General features: G+C 34.3%; 1 long non-coding RNA gene across 1 annotated transcript; it reads left to right on the forward strand.

Annotated features, from left to right (window-relative positions):
• The first annotated feature begins 682 nt into the window (after nt 1-682).
• LOC131801069 (uncharacterized) lies at nt 683-11,574 on the forward strand. The gene is made up of 2 exons (XR_009341687.1): nt 683-909; nt 11,381-11,574. It is a non-coding gene; the product is annotated as an uncharacterized LOC131801069 (long non-coding RNA).
• The last annotated feature ends 6,621 nt before the right edge of the window (nt 11,575-18,195 follow it).

Here is an 18,195-nt window from a genome sequence, read left to right on the forward strand (position 1 = left end):
ATAGCACCCATATATATATGTTTCATCCGATTTGGTGTTTAAGTCTCTCACATTCGTAATATACATTCGACAACAATTATATTTTGTATCAGATATCTTATAGAGCTCGAAAATGCATTTACCAAATATTATCGAGATCGGCTAAGATTTAGATATAGCTCCCATATATATCCTTAATTAGATTTTAGGTTTATTGTGTAAAATATCAGCCGAAATGGAGTTAATTTTCGGGACGTACATTTCCATTTTGTGGAACTCAGATCCGATATATATTTTTTTAATATAATCCTTCTCGAAGCGATATCATGCACTCTATATCAATGTTATTTGATATTAAAGATTAAAATGTCTCCGCCAAATTAAGTGAAAACCGATTCAGAATTGGATATACTTTCCATATATTAGTTCCCTCTGAAACCAAATTATAACTGCTATAAAGCCAAAAGTTGATTGGTCGAATGAACTACTTCATTTAAATTTTTTTGTTATGGGAGCTCTACCAGATATGCATAGTGGTGTAGGGTATCATATAGTCAGCACCGCCCGACTTTTGACTTTTCCTTATTTGTTTGTTTTCCACATGAATATATTTTGCACTGTGTTATTTGTCAGTAGTTTTGATTAATAAAAAAATGTTTTTTTTATTATTTTTATTTTATTTGAACAAATACAAAATGGGAAATAAAAATTTAGTTCTTAATATTCATTGTTGAAAGAAAGAAATTGTTGATTACCTCGGATCTATGGATGGACATTTGCTGCAGAAACTAAATACTCACAATCCGTTTGAATTGGAAATACCAAATTCAGGTTATTTCAATACTTTTATGTAGAATCCGCTTCGTTGATGATGCCAAACGGGCATGAATACTATAAAATATCTAGCATCAATCCCAAGTAAGCTTGTAAGTAAGTATTTTAAGGCAATCTTTAAATAGCGATATATTTAAATAATTTTGGAATGCAATATCAGAATTGGACAGCTGATTAAAAATTAAGTCAGGGCGAAGTTTTTTTCCTTGCGTCTTCATGACACATAAAGATAGAATTTTATATATCTGGTTCCTGCTATTGTAGCTTGACACTGCGTGCTTTTTTGTCAGCTTTACTGGAACCTTAAACAAATCAAAACAAAGGTTACAAATATGGACACCTTATGTCAATTTCGCTCGATGAATCATCGAATAACTCAATATCCGCAAGAAGGCTCTTCTCTAGGGTCCTAGATAGTTCTTCAATAGCTTTTAACGCTTTTTAAATTCATGTTGACAGCTGGTAAGTAGGTAAACATATATTCGTAATAGATCGTAGGTGTTCGTCGACTTAAAGTCGATAGCTGGTCAATGAGTGGAAAATGTATGAACGATAGAATGTCGGTAGGGCATTAAAAGCTCATCGGTAGTTGGTCGATAATCACTGTTACCACGCCAATCTCTGATCAATCGCTCGTCGGTCATCAATGACCTGTATGTAGATTATTGATATCTCATTGATATTCAAGGCTCCACCATAGTATATAGGATATATTAAGATTGTCATTCCGTTTGTAACACCTTGAAATATTCATTTTAGACCCCACAAAGTATATATATTCTTGATCAGCATAAAATTCTATGTCGACTTAGCGATGTCCGTCCGTCTGTGGAAATCACTCTAGCTTCCGAACGAAATGAATTAGGTTGATAAAACTACTCAAATATTTATTATGCCTGCAGGATTTTTGTTATTGAAAATGGGCCATGTAGGTCCACGATTTGGTATAGCCCCACATAATGGTACCTCCCTCTTTGCGGTATTTTGGTGATTTCAGCGACATTATTCAAATTTGGTCTTTGAAGTTCCTAATGGATACTACAACCTATGACAGAAAAGTGTCCGTGCAGGTACACGCCTTCGTATGAATGATTCGCATTTAAAATACTTTTAGTTACTTATGCAGGTCCATGTCCTCGTATAGACCCTAATGTAACAGCTACATTCGGTATTTTTAAGATTTTAACAGAATTTTTAACGGATTTTATTGTTTTTGAGATTTGCCAAATTCGTTCCAAATGGTGGAGGGTATTCAAAGTTCGGCCCGGCCGAACTTACAGCTTTTTTACTTGTTTATTTCTCGAATTTAGATAAACTAGATATGCAGTTTTAATATAGTTCCTACATAAACATTCCATCTATTTGGAGCTTTTTTTTTAAGTATAAATTATTAAATATAACTCTCTCTCTCTCTCTCTCTTTAAATGTCACAGCTCTCATGAAATTAAAATAACTGGTTACTAGTTTTCATTTTTACCGCAAAGCTTTTTAACATAATTTTTTCCCTAATCATTTGCGAAAACAAATGGATTTACATATGAGAAATGAGCTCAGAAATAACAAATGTTTTAAGCACATGAAAATAGATGTAGCAATCTTACATTTGAGATAAAGTACCCCTCATTAAAAGGTGTTTCCCTAATTTAAATCATAAATAATAACTAACTAGAAGGATGGCAGCACGTTAGTTTGCGTTAGTTACGTTAGTTTGCAATGTCAAGGGTCATACCTTTCCAGTAGTTGGTTATTATCTTCGTCATTGATGGGGCAACAAAATGAAATTGATATTTACTTCAGTCATGAGACACTCGTACACACACGTAGCTATTTTCATCACCTACATGTGTACATAAGTAATAATTGGATCCATAATGATTTGTCGTATGAAGAAGCCCTTGATGTGAGAATAACAAACCGACAGTACTTCCCGATGCCATACATATCATAGCCAACATAATAAAAAGTGCAGAGAGATACCATAGAGACAAATGATGTCATATTTTTTTTCTTTATTCAAATTGTTTGAATTAATAAAGTTGTATAATATTCAATGAATCAATGAATGAATGTTGCTGTAACATTGTTTTCTATTATTGTTATACCCTACACCACAAGGTGGTCAGGGTATTATGTCTTTGTGCATTTGTTTGTAACAGGCAAAAGGAAACGAAATAGACCCATAGTTCTTTTGGATGATCTGCATAGAATCACATTCTGAGTCGATTTATGCGTGTCCGTCCGTCTGTCCATCCGTCCCTCCGTCTGTCCATGTATTTTTGCAAACAAAATACAGGTTGCATTTATTGTCCGATCCAGATGAAATTTTGCGCAGATCATTTGTTTGGCCCTAGGACAAACCCTATTGAAATTATCGGTCAAAAATTAGATATAGCTCCCATATATATTTTCGTCCGATTTGCCTTTTTTGTGCACTAAACGTGTAATATCAGTCCGAATTGTATGGAATTTTGCATATACACCCAAATTAGGCCTCAAAATAAGTATCGAAATCGGTTTAGATATAACTATAGCTCCCATATATATTGTTCATCCGATTTGTTATTTTTGTCCTCCGCAGCCGTAATATGCACTCTGCAACAACAATATTTGGGAAAATATATCAAATACAGCTCTGAAATATATTTTCCAAATTTTATCGAGATCGGTTCAGATTTGGATATAGCTCCCATATATAACTTCGTCCGATTTACATTTTATTGTGCACCAAAGGTCTAATAATTGCCCAAATGGGATGGAATTTGGCGCTTACGACCGAATTGAGTCTAGAAGCTAGTATGTCAAATTTGGGGAAGATCGGTTCAGATATAGGTATAGCTTCCATATATATTGTTCATCGGATTTGTTATATTTGTTACCCACAACCGTAATATGCACTCCGTAACAACGATATTCAGGGAAATATATCAAATACAGCTCAGAAATACATTTGCTAAATTTTATCGAAATCGGTTCAGATTTGGATATAGCTCCCATATATATCTTTAACCGATTTCAAATTAATTGTGCACCAAATGGGCAATACAATTCCGAATTTAAAAGATTCAAATGCTTCGGCATATTTAGTCCTCTGAACTTTAAATTACAATTATAATCATAGCGTGTATGATTGAATTCTCCCATAAAAACATTTAATTGTTATGTGGAGCTCTACTAAATTAGCAAAGTGGTGTAGGGTATCATAAAGTCGGCACGCCCGACTTTAAGACTTTCTTTACTGGTTTTATTTTAAAATTTTATTGAATGAAAGCAAAAAATGTCGGAAATAGCATCAAATTTTAAAATAAGTTTAGATTTGTTCGAATTGGTCAGCTGTGGCACGAATTACGGTCTTCAAACAGCCAATGGTACCGTTAAACGCTGCCCGAATGTTGCTCTGTGGTATTTTGGCCCGATCGACACTTTTGTATTTTTTACTGCCAACCTTTCTTTCCAAATTAATTCAGACACAACAGTCCAACGGATTTGTATCCGGAGATTTTGGTGGCCATTGTGTGCTGCAAATGAAGCGAGGAACATCATTCGGTAACCATTCTTGGGTGGCGTGTGCTGAGTGCGTTGGAAGTCCTGTAGGAATGTCCAAGATCTGAGGCAAAAATATTTTCGTGCCCAAGGCTTAAATATACCCTCCAGAATATTTTCATTTTTCAATATTTTTCGAATGGAATGTTGCGATATGTTCAGCTCACGAGTCATATTTCGGCTACTGCGACGCAGGTTTCGATCAAGTCGCTTCTTTACTTTTCGAACCATTTCTGCTGAAGTTGCTATTTTCTTCCGTCTACTTCCTTGACGTCGGGCTACGCTACCAGTATCACGGTAACGAGCGTTGGTACGAGACACAAAAGATTTATTTACATTAAAGGCCTGCACAAGGCGAATTGTATGAATTATGCTTTTTTTGACACACTGACTTTGTCTACTCAATCATGCGCTATGTATTTGATAGGCAATAACAACCCGCAACATCCCCCATTTTGATTCATGTGTGTCATTGTCTAAGGTTCGATCGTGGCATGGCTAACTCGAATATTTGCATGGTGTTCTCCATAAATGCAGGGTGTCAACGATGACATCGAAATTGTGTGCCATTTGTGTACGTGTGCTTAAATTGAGAGAGTGTGTGTGTGTTACTTTCGTCGGTGAGGGGTGTTTTTGTGTGTGCTGTATTTTTGAAGTAACAAACACCGCGTAAATATAAAATTGAGTTCAATAACAAAATGTGCATAGACATCAACAAATGAATAGAAAAAATGAAATATTTACTGAACAATCCCAATTTATTGGTGATTATCATAAAATGTTGGTCATAAAAAAGAGGTAAATATTGTTTGCTTATTTTCTATCTACATAAAGTGTTCTTTTAAAATTAAAGTTTGGGGACAGAAAAATTTTCAGGGGATTATTGTTTTTTATAAGGATTAACATTTTAAATTGTTTCGTTAATAACCACGAAATGTGAAAATTTTGTGTGGACCTATTAGAAGTACCTTTAATATTTTAGTATTCTTCAAGAAATTCTTTATTACAAAAAAAAATATTTTTTCACATATCGGAAAAGCAGGTAGCGATTGTCCTTTGCCTTCATCACGTGTGTGTCTTTTTCGTTGGCAATTATTTCATAATTGTTGTTGTTTTTTTGATAGAACATTTTTGTATGACACACTATTCAACATTTCCTTTTATTGGTCATTACATGTTATGACGATGGGTTTGAGTGTGACCGACACGACGAGACATCGAGCATTTGGTTGGATGTCACGTACTGTTATACGTTTGATCAAACAGGACACAACATGACGAGCGTTTTCTCTCCATGGCATAAACAGAGAAAATTGTCACATTTGCAGCCCTTTAATTTACATTTAAATGCTGGAGTGCTCTTACGATAGACACTTGCGGTTCTCTAGCCAAATATAAGAAAATCACACTCTCACGCCTTAATTCCATCACGAATAACTTTTTTTCTGGAAAATTCTCACCAAAACGTTGTGTACGCTTGTAAACAATATAATGAACTGTCACAATAATTTTAACAGCTGTCGGACGAGTGGCTTAGAAATGACAGAAGTCACCCTGTATATCTTCATCCGACTTAATGATAATTGTGTTCAAAATTTGTAATATCAACTCGAATTGCTCCAATATAGATTTTTTTAATATACAATCTCGAAATCATATCATGCACACTAGGACAATGTAATTTGCTGCAAGAAGTAAAAATGCATCCGTCAAATTTGGATGAAATCCCTTCATATATGGTATGATCTTTTTCGCATAAATTCCCGATATCAGAGTTTACTTGTTACGGGTAGGCCTACTAAATGTAAATAGCGGTGTATGTGGACGGCCCCACCCGACTTTTCGTTTCACTACGGATAGTCAAATTTCCATCAACACCTTAAAATGCGTTATCCTTGAAACTAAATTATTTGAAATGTTACATTCTTTGAGTGAATGATATGATTCGTACACATACTTCATACGCACTTAAGTTCAGGTGACCTCTTGGTTGACCTATGGACGCATTAACATACGAATATTTGAGCAGCGTGTCTAACGTAGAACACATTATGAAATCACACGTCTAGAGGTGAATAGTGCTCACAAATCATCTTAATGATATAAGTGACACACATTTATGTGTCTAGGTAGTGGTGACAGATGGATTTGTGTGGTGACAGTTAGAGGAGAGTGTAAAAGGGCAGAGAAATCTTTAATAAACTCCGGCATTTGGAAATAACTTACAAAATGTAAAAAAGTCCATAATATTTTAAACAAGTGAAAAAGCTCCACCATTTGGTACGAATTTGGCAATTATTGTAAAAATAAAATCCGTTAAAAATTCTGTCAAAATTTTAAAAATACCGAATGTAGCCGCGATATTAAGGTCTAAATACCGAATATCGAGAGGTACAGTTATATGGGTGTTATACGAATACGTTGATCTGTACAGACAATTTTCTGTCTTGGGCTGTAGTATCCATTACGAACTTCAAATACCAAATGTTAAATATTTCCGGTGAATAATGTCGCTTAAATCATTAAAATACCGAAAATATGGAGGTACCACAGATTTCCACAGACGGAAGGGCATCGCTAAATCGACATAGAATTTTATGCTGATAGGGTTGAGAAAATTATTTAGATACTTTAACAAGTAATATAGTTATTGCATATTGTGACCTTTTGTGGGGGAGATACCAAAGGTAGTAGGCCGATATATCCCTCCTTCACCCCACATTCTGAGTAAATGAAAGGTAAAGAATATTCAGGCATGGTAAAACTTTTAATGCCCTCCACCATAGGGTAAACCAGTAAAGAAAGTCCTAAAGTCGGGCGGGGCCGATTTTATGATACCCTACACGACTTTGCTAATTTAGTTGAGCTCCACTTAATAATTAAAAGTTTTTATGGGAGAATTCAATCAAACACGATATGATTATAATTATAATTTAAAATTCAAAGGACTAAATATGCCGAAGCATTTGTATCTTTTAAATTCAGACTTATATTGCCCATTTGGTACGAAATTAATTTGAAATCGGATAAAAATATATATGGAACCGATCTCGATTACATTTGACAAAGATATTTCTGAGCTGTATTTGATATATTTCCCTGAATATCGTTGTTACAGAGTGCATATTACGGCTGCGGAGGACAAAAATAACAAATCGGATGAACAATATATATGGGAGCTATAGCTATATCTGAACCGATCTTCACCAAATTTGGCATACTACCTTCTAGACTAAATTCGGTCGTATGTGCCAAATTCCATCCCATTTGGACAAATATTAGACGTTTGGTGCTCAATAAATTTTAAATCGGACGAAGTTATATATGGGAGCTATATCCAAATCTGAACCGATTTCGATAAAATTTGGCATACTTATTTTCAGGCCTAATTTGGTTGTATGTGCAAAATTCCATACTATTCGGGCTGATATTACACGTTTGGTGCACAATAAAAGGCAAATCGAACGAAGATATATATGGGAGCTATATCTAAATTTTTACCTATTATCTCCAATTTCAATAGGGATCGTCCTTGGGCCAAACAAATGTTGTTTGCAAAATTTCATCTCAATCGGATAATAAATGCGACCTGCATTTTGTTCACAAGAATACATGGACAGACGGACGGACGGACAGACGGACTGACATGCATAAATCAACTCAGAAAGTGATTCTATGCAGATCATCAAAAGGAACTATGGGTCTATCTCGTTTCCTTTTGCCTGTTACAAACAAATGCACAAAGACATAATACCCTGGCCACCTTATGGTGTAGGGTATAAAAACAATTATGTATAAAAATATCTGAATTCAAACGTGTTCCACTTTAAACTATAAATACCAGTAGGACCGTTTGGATAATTCTGTTTAACTTTTCAAAAAAAAAGTAGGTGAGGCCATACGAAAACGGGAACCTATGTATATAGAAAATTTTATACTTCAAGGATTGTTATCTACTACATCTTCTTAAGTACCAATTCTAATACAATTTTATGGGTAAATGTGATTATGATTATCAAAATACCGGGGTGGGTACCTTCATATGGGGACTATAGGAAAACGTGAACCATTATATCTCATTTTCAGTACTTACCATCCCAGACACAATAAAAATTTTTGTGCTAAACTTTGTAGTTCTACGTTAAAAAATATCAACAGACAGACAGACGGACATCGTTAAATCAACATAGAATGTTATGCAGATTATGAACATACGAATGTATACAGGGTGAGATGAAAAAAAAATGCAACCAACTTCAAATTGCTGTCATTTCCAAGCCACTCGTCCGACAGCTGTGTAAATTATTCCAGTGACAGCTCATTATACTGTTTTACAAGCGTACAAAAGCATTTTTGGTTAGAATTTTGCAGAAAAAAAGTTATTCGTGATGGAATGATTCGTGAATTCTATATATTTGGCTGGAAAACCACAGGTGGCTATCGTTAGAGCACTCCAGCATTTAAATGTGAATAAATCTTTTGTGTCTCGTACCATCGTTCGTTACCGTGATACTGGTAGCATAGCCCGAAGTCAAGAAAGTGGACGGAAGAAAACAACAACATCAGCAGAAATGGATCGAAAAGTAAAGAAGCGACTTGATCGAAACCCGCAGTGGCCGCAAAATAGCTCGTGAACTGAACATATCACAGTATTCCATTCGGCAAATATAGAAAAATAAGCTCAGGGTAAAGCCATTGAAATTTCAAAAAGTGCAAAGCAAAGCAGCTGAAAATGTGCAACTTCAGTTGGCCACCAGAACTCAAGACAGTCGATGGTCGCTCTCCGCTCGTATTAATCGACCGTGGTATCAGAATAAATGCCGAATATTATCAAAATGAGGTTCATCGCTTCATTTCCAGCGCACAATGGGCACCAAAATATCCGGATACCAATCCGTTGGACTATTATGTCCGCGGAGCAACATTCGGGCAGCGTTTGACGGTTTGATTGACCGTTTAATTCGTGCCAAAGGTGACCAATTCGAAAAATCTAAACTTATTGTTAAATTTGATGCTATTTCCGACATTTTTTGTTTTCATTCAATAAACTGTTTGCGGAACATATATACGGGGATGTAAAATGTCGAAAAAGAAAAGTTTCTAAATTACTTTGCGTCCTTCGCCGAAATTTCTTCCCCACTCATTTCAACATTACTTATAAATACAAGATGCAAAGAGTCTTATGTCTACTAGATCATATTTAATTTCGTCACGATTTGTTGTTCAATCAATACAAAAATATGAATTAATATAAAGTGAGCTCTTTTTTGAGAAAGATTTTCAATAAAATAAATTGCACTTCTCTTTTGTCATTTCTGTGATGAAATGCAGATGTAAATCATGTTCTGAACGTTTATTCTTTGTTACTTTGTGATGAGACAACATTTGTGTTTTATTAAAAAATAAACTATTGTGTGTACAAACACATATACATATGTAGAATATAGATATGTGTAGAATATTCCATTATTACGTAGAATAATACGAGTTCCTTTTGAAGACAACATTCATTATTCATTCGTTCGTTCATTCAATGTGCGTTTGTTCTAGTCTAGACTCAATAATTGGTTTGATTACATTCACATGGTGATTCATAATAAATATATTTTTGTTACAGAAAAAAAAAATGTTGCTCAATTCCATTTGCATTGTGTTGAGTGGAAAAAATAAATAAATGAAATATACACCAACATACCTATGCATTTTATATGTAATAAGAAATATTCTCAGGTTATTGTAGAAGGAGAAAAACCAAGAGCTGAATATTTCTTCTAAGAATATATAAAGTGAAAAATAGGGTAAGTGCGCCTAAGTTCGGCATGTCCCAGTAGTCGGCAGTTTTGAAATGTAAACTTAGATAACTAAGAATAGAATTGATCAAATAATGAAATAATTGCAAAAAACGTTAACAGTGTTCTCTGCCCTCTTTCTTAAAAAAAAAAAAAAACAATCCGATCATTTATTACGAGAGAATAACGGTTTTCGTCAGTGAGTGTCTTCCAACGCGTGCGATAGTGCTTGTTTGTAAAGAAAAAATTAGTGATGGTGTCAACCTAACAATCGATTTAATTAAATTCAATTTTATACTTTTGGAATCAGAAATATTTTATAATAGTAAATAACAGTCTAAAGATCATTGTATAACTTAAAATAATACAAATCAAGCATTTTTCTGTTATATTTTTAATGCCGACATTAGGAACAGAAAAAAAGAGATTTGCCAGAAGTCGCCGGGGGTGCCGATTACTAGAAAAATATCATTTTTGCCCAATTTCACCAAAACTCGAGAAAAGTATGAAAAATAATCCAATAACTACTCAAATAAAAAAATAGTTTTAAACCGGCAGTTGCTTTTATTTGTGGTTTTGACCAACTTCTCTAAATTAAGTGGGTTTTTTTAAATCAGCTATTTGACGTTTTAGATAGAGGTGGCATTTAAAAAAAATGTTGGCTATGTAAAGGAAAAAATCACAAATTCCAAATATAAGAAAGGTAATTTTTTTATTTAATCTCATTTTTATTTTAATTGAAAATCTATACGTTACTAAAGGTAACCATACTATTCTTGATTTTCCACCTATATTTGGTTTAGAATGATAATTAAATAAAACACTATTTAAAAACAAAATTAATTTCAAATTCTGGATTAAACTGTGAATTTGTAATATAGCATTGTTTTATACTATTTGAAAAAAAAACTATACAAAACAATATTTTTTTTTTACTGAAATACCATATGCCGACTACTGTCAAATAGAAATGCCGAGCATTGGAAAATGGTGCCGACTATTGGCAAAAAAAAACTACTATTTTAGTAAAATTGCAAATTTTGCCAATTTAATTTCAATTTTTGTTAATTATTTCGAAAACTAAACAAAATTTGGAATCTGAACAACATTATTTTTCTGCAATTAAAAGATATCACTCAGAATGTTTATAGATTGAAAAATTGAAAATCCTAAAAGTGCCGACTACTGGTACACTTACCCTATATTCTTTATATTCACATTTCATTTCATATTTTCAGAGAACAACAATATGGCCACAAACCTCAAACATACGCGCAGTCCAAGCCCAAATTGGAAAAACCTGTAAATTAAATTGTTTATCAAAATACTTAAAAATAGCAATTTGAAAAAGTATCAGTCGGTTTTTCCTACAGATGTACATTCTCAGCCAATGTTCGAATATTTAAATATATTTTGACTTCTGTTACGATTATTCAAATTGTTGATAGAGGTATGGCATAGGTTCCGGAGGAATGGACCAAATTTGTCCATTTTGTATCGGGCCTAAATAAATATGATATAAATCTTACGATGGGCCGGATTTGAACTATATTGGTTACTTCCTTCACATTATATGAGATATGTGATAAAAATGTTAAAATGCGCCACATATAGTCGACCGAAAAATTACATTTTCATACTTCATCTAATACAAATAAAACCAGTAAAGAAAGTCTTTAAGTCGAGCGGGGCCGACTTTATGATACCCTACACCACTTTCCTAATTTAGTAAAGCTCCACATAACAATTAAAAAAGTTTTTATGGGGGAATTCAATCATACAAGCTATGATTATAATTATATTTTAAAGTTTAAAAGACTGAATATATCGAAGCATTTGTATCTTTTAAGTTCGGACTTGTATTTGATATGTTTGATATATCGGAGCTATTTCCAAATCTAAACCGATCTTGATAAAATTTGGCAAAGATATTTCTAACCTGTATTTCATATATTTCCTTGAATATCATTGTTACGGAGTGCATATTACGGCTGTGGGTAACAAATATAACAAATCGGGTGAACAATATATATGGAAGCTATATCTGAACCGATCTTCACCAAATTTTGACATGCTAGCTTCTAGACTCAATTCGGTCATAAGTGAAAAATTCCATCCCATTTGGGCAAATATTAGACGTTTGGTGCACAATAAAACGTAAATCGGAAGAAGTTATATATGGGAGCCATATCAAAATCTGAGCCGATCTCGATAAAATTTAGCAAAGGTATTTCTGAACTGTATTTGATATATTCCCCAAATATTGTTGCTACAGAGTGCATATTACGGCTGAGGAGGACAAAAATAACAAATCGGATGAACAATATATATGGGAGCTATAGCCATATCTGAACCGATTTCCATCAAATTCGGCATTCTTATTTTCAGGTCCAATCTGATCGTACGTTCAAAATTCCATAATATTCGGACTGATATTACACGTCTGGTGCACAATAAAAGGCAAATCGAGCAAAGATATATATGGGAGCTATATTTAATTTTGGACCGATTATCTCCAATTTCAATAGGGTTCGTCCTTGGGCCAAACAAATGATTTTTGCAAAATTTCATCTGGATAGGGCAATAAATGCGAACTGTACTTTGTTCACAAGAATACATGGACAGACGGATGGACAGACGGACTGACATGCATAAATCAACTCAGAAAGTAATTCTATGGAGATCCTCAAAAGTAACTATGTGTCTATCTCGCTTCCTTCTACATGTTACAAACAAATGCACAAAGACGTAATACCCTTAAAACTATATGGTTTGGGGTATAAATATCGGTATGGGCAAAATTACAAGAAAATCGAATATTTATATCAACTTTTATGCGAAATAATAAATTCAATATTCTGAGGTTTCTGCTTGAGAAAAATATTTAGATAAAGAAAGTAGTAAAAAGTAGCTGAAAAACACCGAAGGGGTTCACAAACATATATCATCTTCACAAAAGATCTTGTGTTAGCAAAAATGTTTGTATGTGTGAAATTTGAAGAGAGTTGGATCCTTATTTGGGGTTCTTTGAGGGTTTGGTTTTTCAAAATCTTGAATCCTATGTGGGGGATGTTCCAGAAAAAATGTTCAGATCCCTCCCATCTTTATAACAGATCTTTTTTTGATGGTAATATTGAGATATACCAAGTCCGAATGGAATTGGATGTTAATTTTCCATTTTATGAGCTTTGGCCCTTTGTGGGAGAGGTACCAGAAAGAGTGGACCAATATATCCCATTTTTACAGCAGGTCTTGTGTTAGTAAAAATAATGGGATGTGTAAAATATTACTCAAAATGTTGACCCTTTGTGGGGGAAATACCAGAAAGAGTAGACCAGTACATTACACTAGACTATGGGTTAATAAATTTTTTTATGTGTGTAATTTAAAGAGAGCCGTTCTCTTATTTTTATAAGAGTTAAAATTATTCAAAATTTTAACCCATTGTGGGGGACGTACAGCAGATATTGCGTTAATAAAAATAATTAATATAATTAATTAATATAATTAATAATTAGTTAATAAAAATAATGAAATGTTTGAAATATGAAGAGAACCAGATGTTTATTTCGGATTTTATGATTATTTTGGTTTTTCAAAACTTTGACCGATTGTAGGGGAGCTACCGGAATGAATGGTCCGATCTCTATCATCTTTATAACAGATCTTGTGTTTATGTAAATATTAAGATGTGCCAAGTCTGAATGAAATCGGATGATAATTTTGCTTTCTATGAGCTTCGTGGATATTCAAAATTTTGAGCCTTTGTGGGGGAGGTACCAGAGGGAGTGGACCGACATATTCCATCTTAACACCAGATCTTATGTTAGTAGAAATAATGGAATGCGTGAAATATTAGGAGAACCTGATGTCCATTTCGGACTTTATAAACGTTTTGATTATTCACATCTTTGACCCTTTGTGGGGGAGGTACCAGAAGAAATGGTTCGATCTCTACCATCTTTATAACACATCCTACGTTGATAGAAATATTCAGATGTGTCAAGTCTAAATGGAATGGGATGTAAATTTCGCATTTTATGAGCATAATGGATATTCAACACTGCGACCTTTTGTAGGGGAGGTACTCGAGGCAGTGGACCGATTTATTCCATCTTAACACCAGATCTTGGGTTGATAAAAATATTTGGATGTTTGAAATTTGAAGATAATCGGACTCTTATATAAAATTTTATGAGAGTGGTAAATATTAAAAACGTTGTCCTTTTGTGGCGAAGGCACATTCATGGAGTGGACCGATCGGACTCTTATATAATATTTTATGAGAGTTGTAATTATTGAAAATGTTGACCCTTTGTGGGGGAGGCACTTCATGGAGTGGACCGATATTATCCATTTTTGCACCTGACTTAGAACTGACGCAAGAAATATGATTTGCAAAGTGGGAGCAGAATCGGATTACCTTTTCTCATTCTGTGCAATAAAGTAATTAATTTGAAAATGTTGCCATTTTGTGTGGAAGTAGTGGGCCCCCAAAATCATCAAAATACCGAATATCGGTGGGGGGTACCGTTACATGGGTGCTATACGATATGGTGCACCGATATAGCCCATCTTCGAACTTAATCTGCTTGCATACAAAATACTGACCTGTGTAACATTTTAGCTGTCTATCTTAATTCGTTTTAACTATAGAGTGGTTATAACAGACGGACAGATAGACGGACGGACGGGCAGGGCTAAATCGTCTGTGTATTTTACGTTGATCAAGAATATATATACATTCTTGGGTCTAAAATTAGTATTTCGATGAGTTACAAACGGAATGACGAACTTAATATACCTTCCATACTATGGTGGAGGGTATAAAACAGCTAAGTTGTGCCCGGAAGGGCGTTTGAAAGGAACTTTAAAATAAAAAAAATATTGAAAAATGCCGCTTAAATGAAACCTGTTATGCGGGGCTATAGCAAAACGAGGACCTGCTTGTTTTTTTGTGTTTGTCATAGACTGATTCCGAACTTCAAATACGAATTTTGAAACAATTTCGGTGAACAATTTCGCTAATATCATCAAAACACGGAATAAAGGGAGATGCTGTAGTGGGCTATACGAAGACGTGGATCTGCATAAACAATTTTCCGCTGTAGGCTGTAGTTCAGATTTCGAACTTCAAATACGAAATTCAAAACGATTGATGTTAATAATGCCGCGAATATAATTAAAATACCAAATATTGGGAGGCACCCTTATATGGGGATATACGAAGATGTGGGCCTACATATGTCATTTTTTCGTTGGCGAGCTTCAAAAATAAATTTCCGTCTATAATGTCCTAGAATCATTTAAATACCGAATATTGGAAGGTAACCATTCTATGGGGGTACGAAAACGTGTACTGGCATGGCCTATTTATGAACATAACCTGCCTACTGGCAAATACACATGTGTGCAAAATTTTAGACTTCTATCTAAATTCGATCGAAAAATAGCGTGATTACACCAGACAGACACACTGATATTTATTGAATTTTATGCTGATCCTTTGTAGGGTCTAACATGAGTATTTCGGGGAGTTACAAACGGAATGGCAATGTTAGTATACCCTCCATAGAATGGTGGAGGGTATACAAAATATGGAAGAGGAGGGAACTTGCTTTGTCTTTTTACGCTATTTTAAAAACGCAGATGGACTTGTCTTCTAGCCTTAGCTCTACTTTCATAATTTGCTAGATTTTGTGGCACAGTGTAAGTACACCATGACTGAATTCGATCTCATGTCTCTGCGAACATATTCTCCTTGCAAACAACACTACACATAACTTTCGTCTGTTTCTTAGAACTACAAAGTTTATCATCATACTAAAGTTCCTGAACTACACACCTACTCGTATATATGTAATGCATATAATGAAAATTACTTTGCATAATAACCACCCATTATGCGGTGAATAGTGGCATTTTCAGTTCAGTTCAGTTCTGTTTTTTTTTTGCTTGTGAGTACAGGATTATTTTGCCTTTGTTCTGTTGTGGAATGAAAAACATGCGGAAACATAAAATATTGCCATTGTTTAAATTCTTTGCACATACCAGGGTTCACTCTATAAGTTTTTGACTAATAAAGGGAAACAAGTTGCTGGCTGCAGATTTTATTGAAGAATAATGGATGTTAGTTGCAAAGTTTCCCTCCCCCTTCCCAACCTCCCATTCGCCCATTGTTTTCGGAGGAAACTTTTCTTACAAAATAGCATTAAGATATATTGTTAAATTTTCGGGCATTATTTCTCCTGCAGCCGGGTGGAGGTTTACACGTTGAAGATTAATTACTCGCAATAAATTTATAACTGCTAAAATGCATTTTTTTTTTTGTGTTCGCATATGTATAAAATACTCAAGTTGAGAAAGAATCATTCCACCGAATGGTTTGGCATACATTAGTAGCGAGAGGCGCTAGAAGCAATTCTGTATGTAAAGCACCTTGTATGAATAGAGAAAATGATTGATGGATACTTATTTCTTGGTATCTATTTCTGCCTACAGGATTAACAAATGGAAACAAATGTATGCAACATGATACCTGCTGCCTATTGCGTATAGCAATTTGAGCATTTACATTTTTAACAATAGTTCCCACATGTCTTACATTTCAAAAACTTTTATGGGTTAGCGCAAAGTTGTTGGTACATATTTATAAATATTGAGAAATAAGAAAGAATGCTAATTTTTCCAAACAAATTCTAATAGCCGGTTGTTGTTCTGCAAATTTATTTGTTTTTATACCCTCAGCCATATAGCTAGAGAGGATATATATAATTTGATACGCCTCTAGGTGTCTTTACACCAAATCCGTTCCAGGATATTTGGAGTCGATCTAGCAATGTCCGTCTGTCTGGCTGGTGCGTACGATAATTCTCTAAGGGAGTATCCGATTTGATGCAAACTTGGTACATCGTAATATTATTGTCAAATCGGTCGATTCCTTCTGGTACCTCCCCCACAAAATGTCAACATTTTCAAAGAATATATTTTCTGCACAGAAAGAGAAACGATAATCCGATTTTGCTCCAACTTTGCAAATTCTAATATTAGCGTCAGTTCTAGGTCAGGGACAAAAATGGATAATATAAGTGCCTTTCCCACAAAGGGTCAAACTTTTGAATAAATATAACTCTTTTAGAATATGATCTAAGAGTCCGATTGTCTTCAAATGTCACACATCCTAATATTATTAACAACCCAAGATCTGGCATTAAGACGGAATATATCGGCCCACTCCTTCTGGTACCTCCCCCACAAAAGGTAGACATTTTTAATATTCAATCATAAAACATCATAAAACGCGAAATCAACATCCGTTGCACATCTGAATATTTCTATCAATACAGGATCAGTCATAAAAAATGGTAGAGATCGGACGAATCTTTATTGTACTTCCCCCATAAGGGGTAAACATTTTGAATAACCAAAATATTTATAAAATCCAAAAAAGCATCAAGTTCTCTCTATATTTCATACATATAAACATTTTGCTAACACAAGATCTGTTGTGAATGTGCTATATATCTGCGAACCCCTTCTGGTACCTTATTCACAAAGGGTCGCAATTTTCAATAATTTTATATCTATCATAATTTTCGAAACAAATGAGAGATTCTTTACAATGTACCGATTGAGATAAAATTTTCCAAACAATATTTGTTTGGGCCAAGGAACAACCCTATAGATGAGAATCGGTATCTCACATATATATCTTCGTCCGATTTCGGATTGTGCACCAAATGGCTAACATCAGTCGAAATGACCTGAGTTTTTGCACATCCAACTGAATTCATCCTAGTAACAAGTACTTACTTAGAATATAGCTATAGCTCCCATATGCAGGGTGAGATGAAAAAACTGCAACCAAGTTCAGACTGTTGTTTTTTCCAAGCCTCAAGTCCGACAGCTGTTAAAATTATTCCAGTGGCAGCTCATTATGTAGTTTACAAGCGTACAAAAGCATTTTGGTGAGAATTTTCCATAAAAAAAGTTATTCGTAATGGAATTCAAGCGTGATAGTGTGATTTTTCCATATTTAGCTGGAAACCACAAG

Source organism: Musca domestica, unplaced genomic scaffold, assembly GCF_030504385.1.
Source record: "Musca domestica strain aabys unplaced genomic scaffold, Musca_domestica.polishedcontigs.V.1.1 14, whole genome shotgun sequence".
In the NCBI taxonomy this organism is placed as follows: Eukaryota; Metazoa; Arthropoda; class Insecta; order Diptera; family Muscidae; genus Musca; species Musca domestica.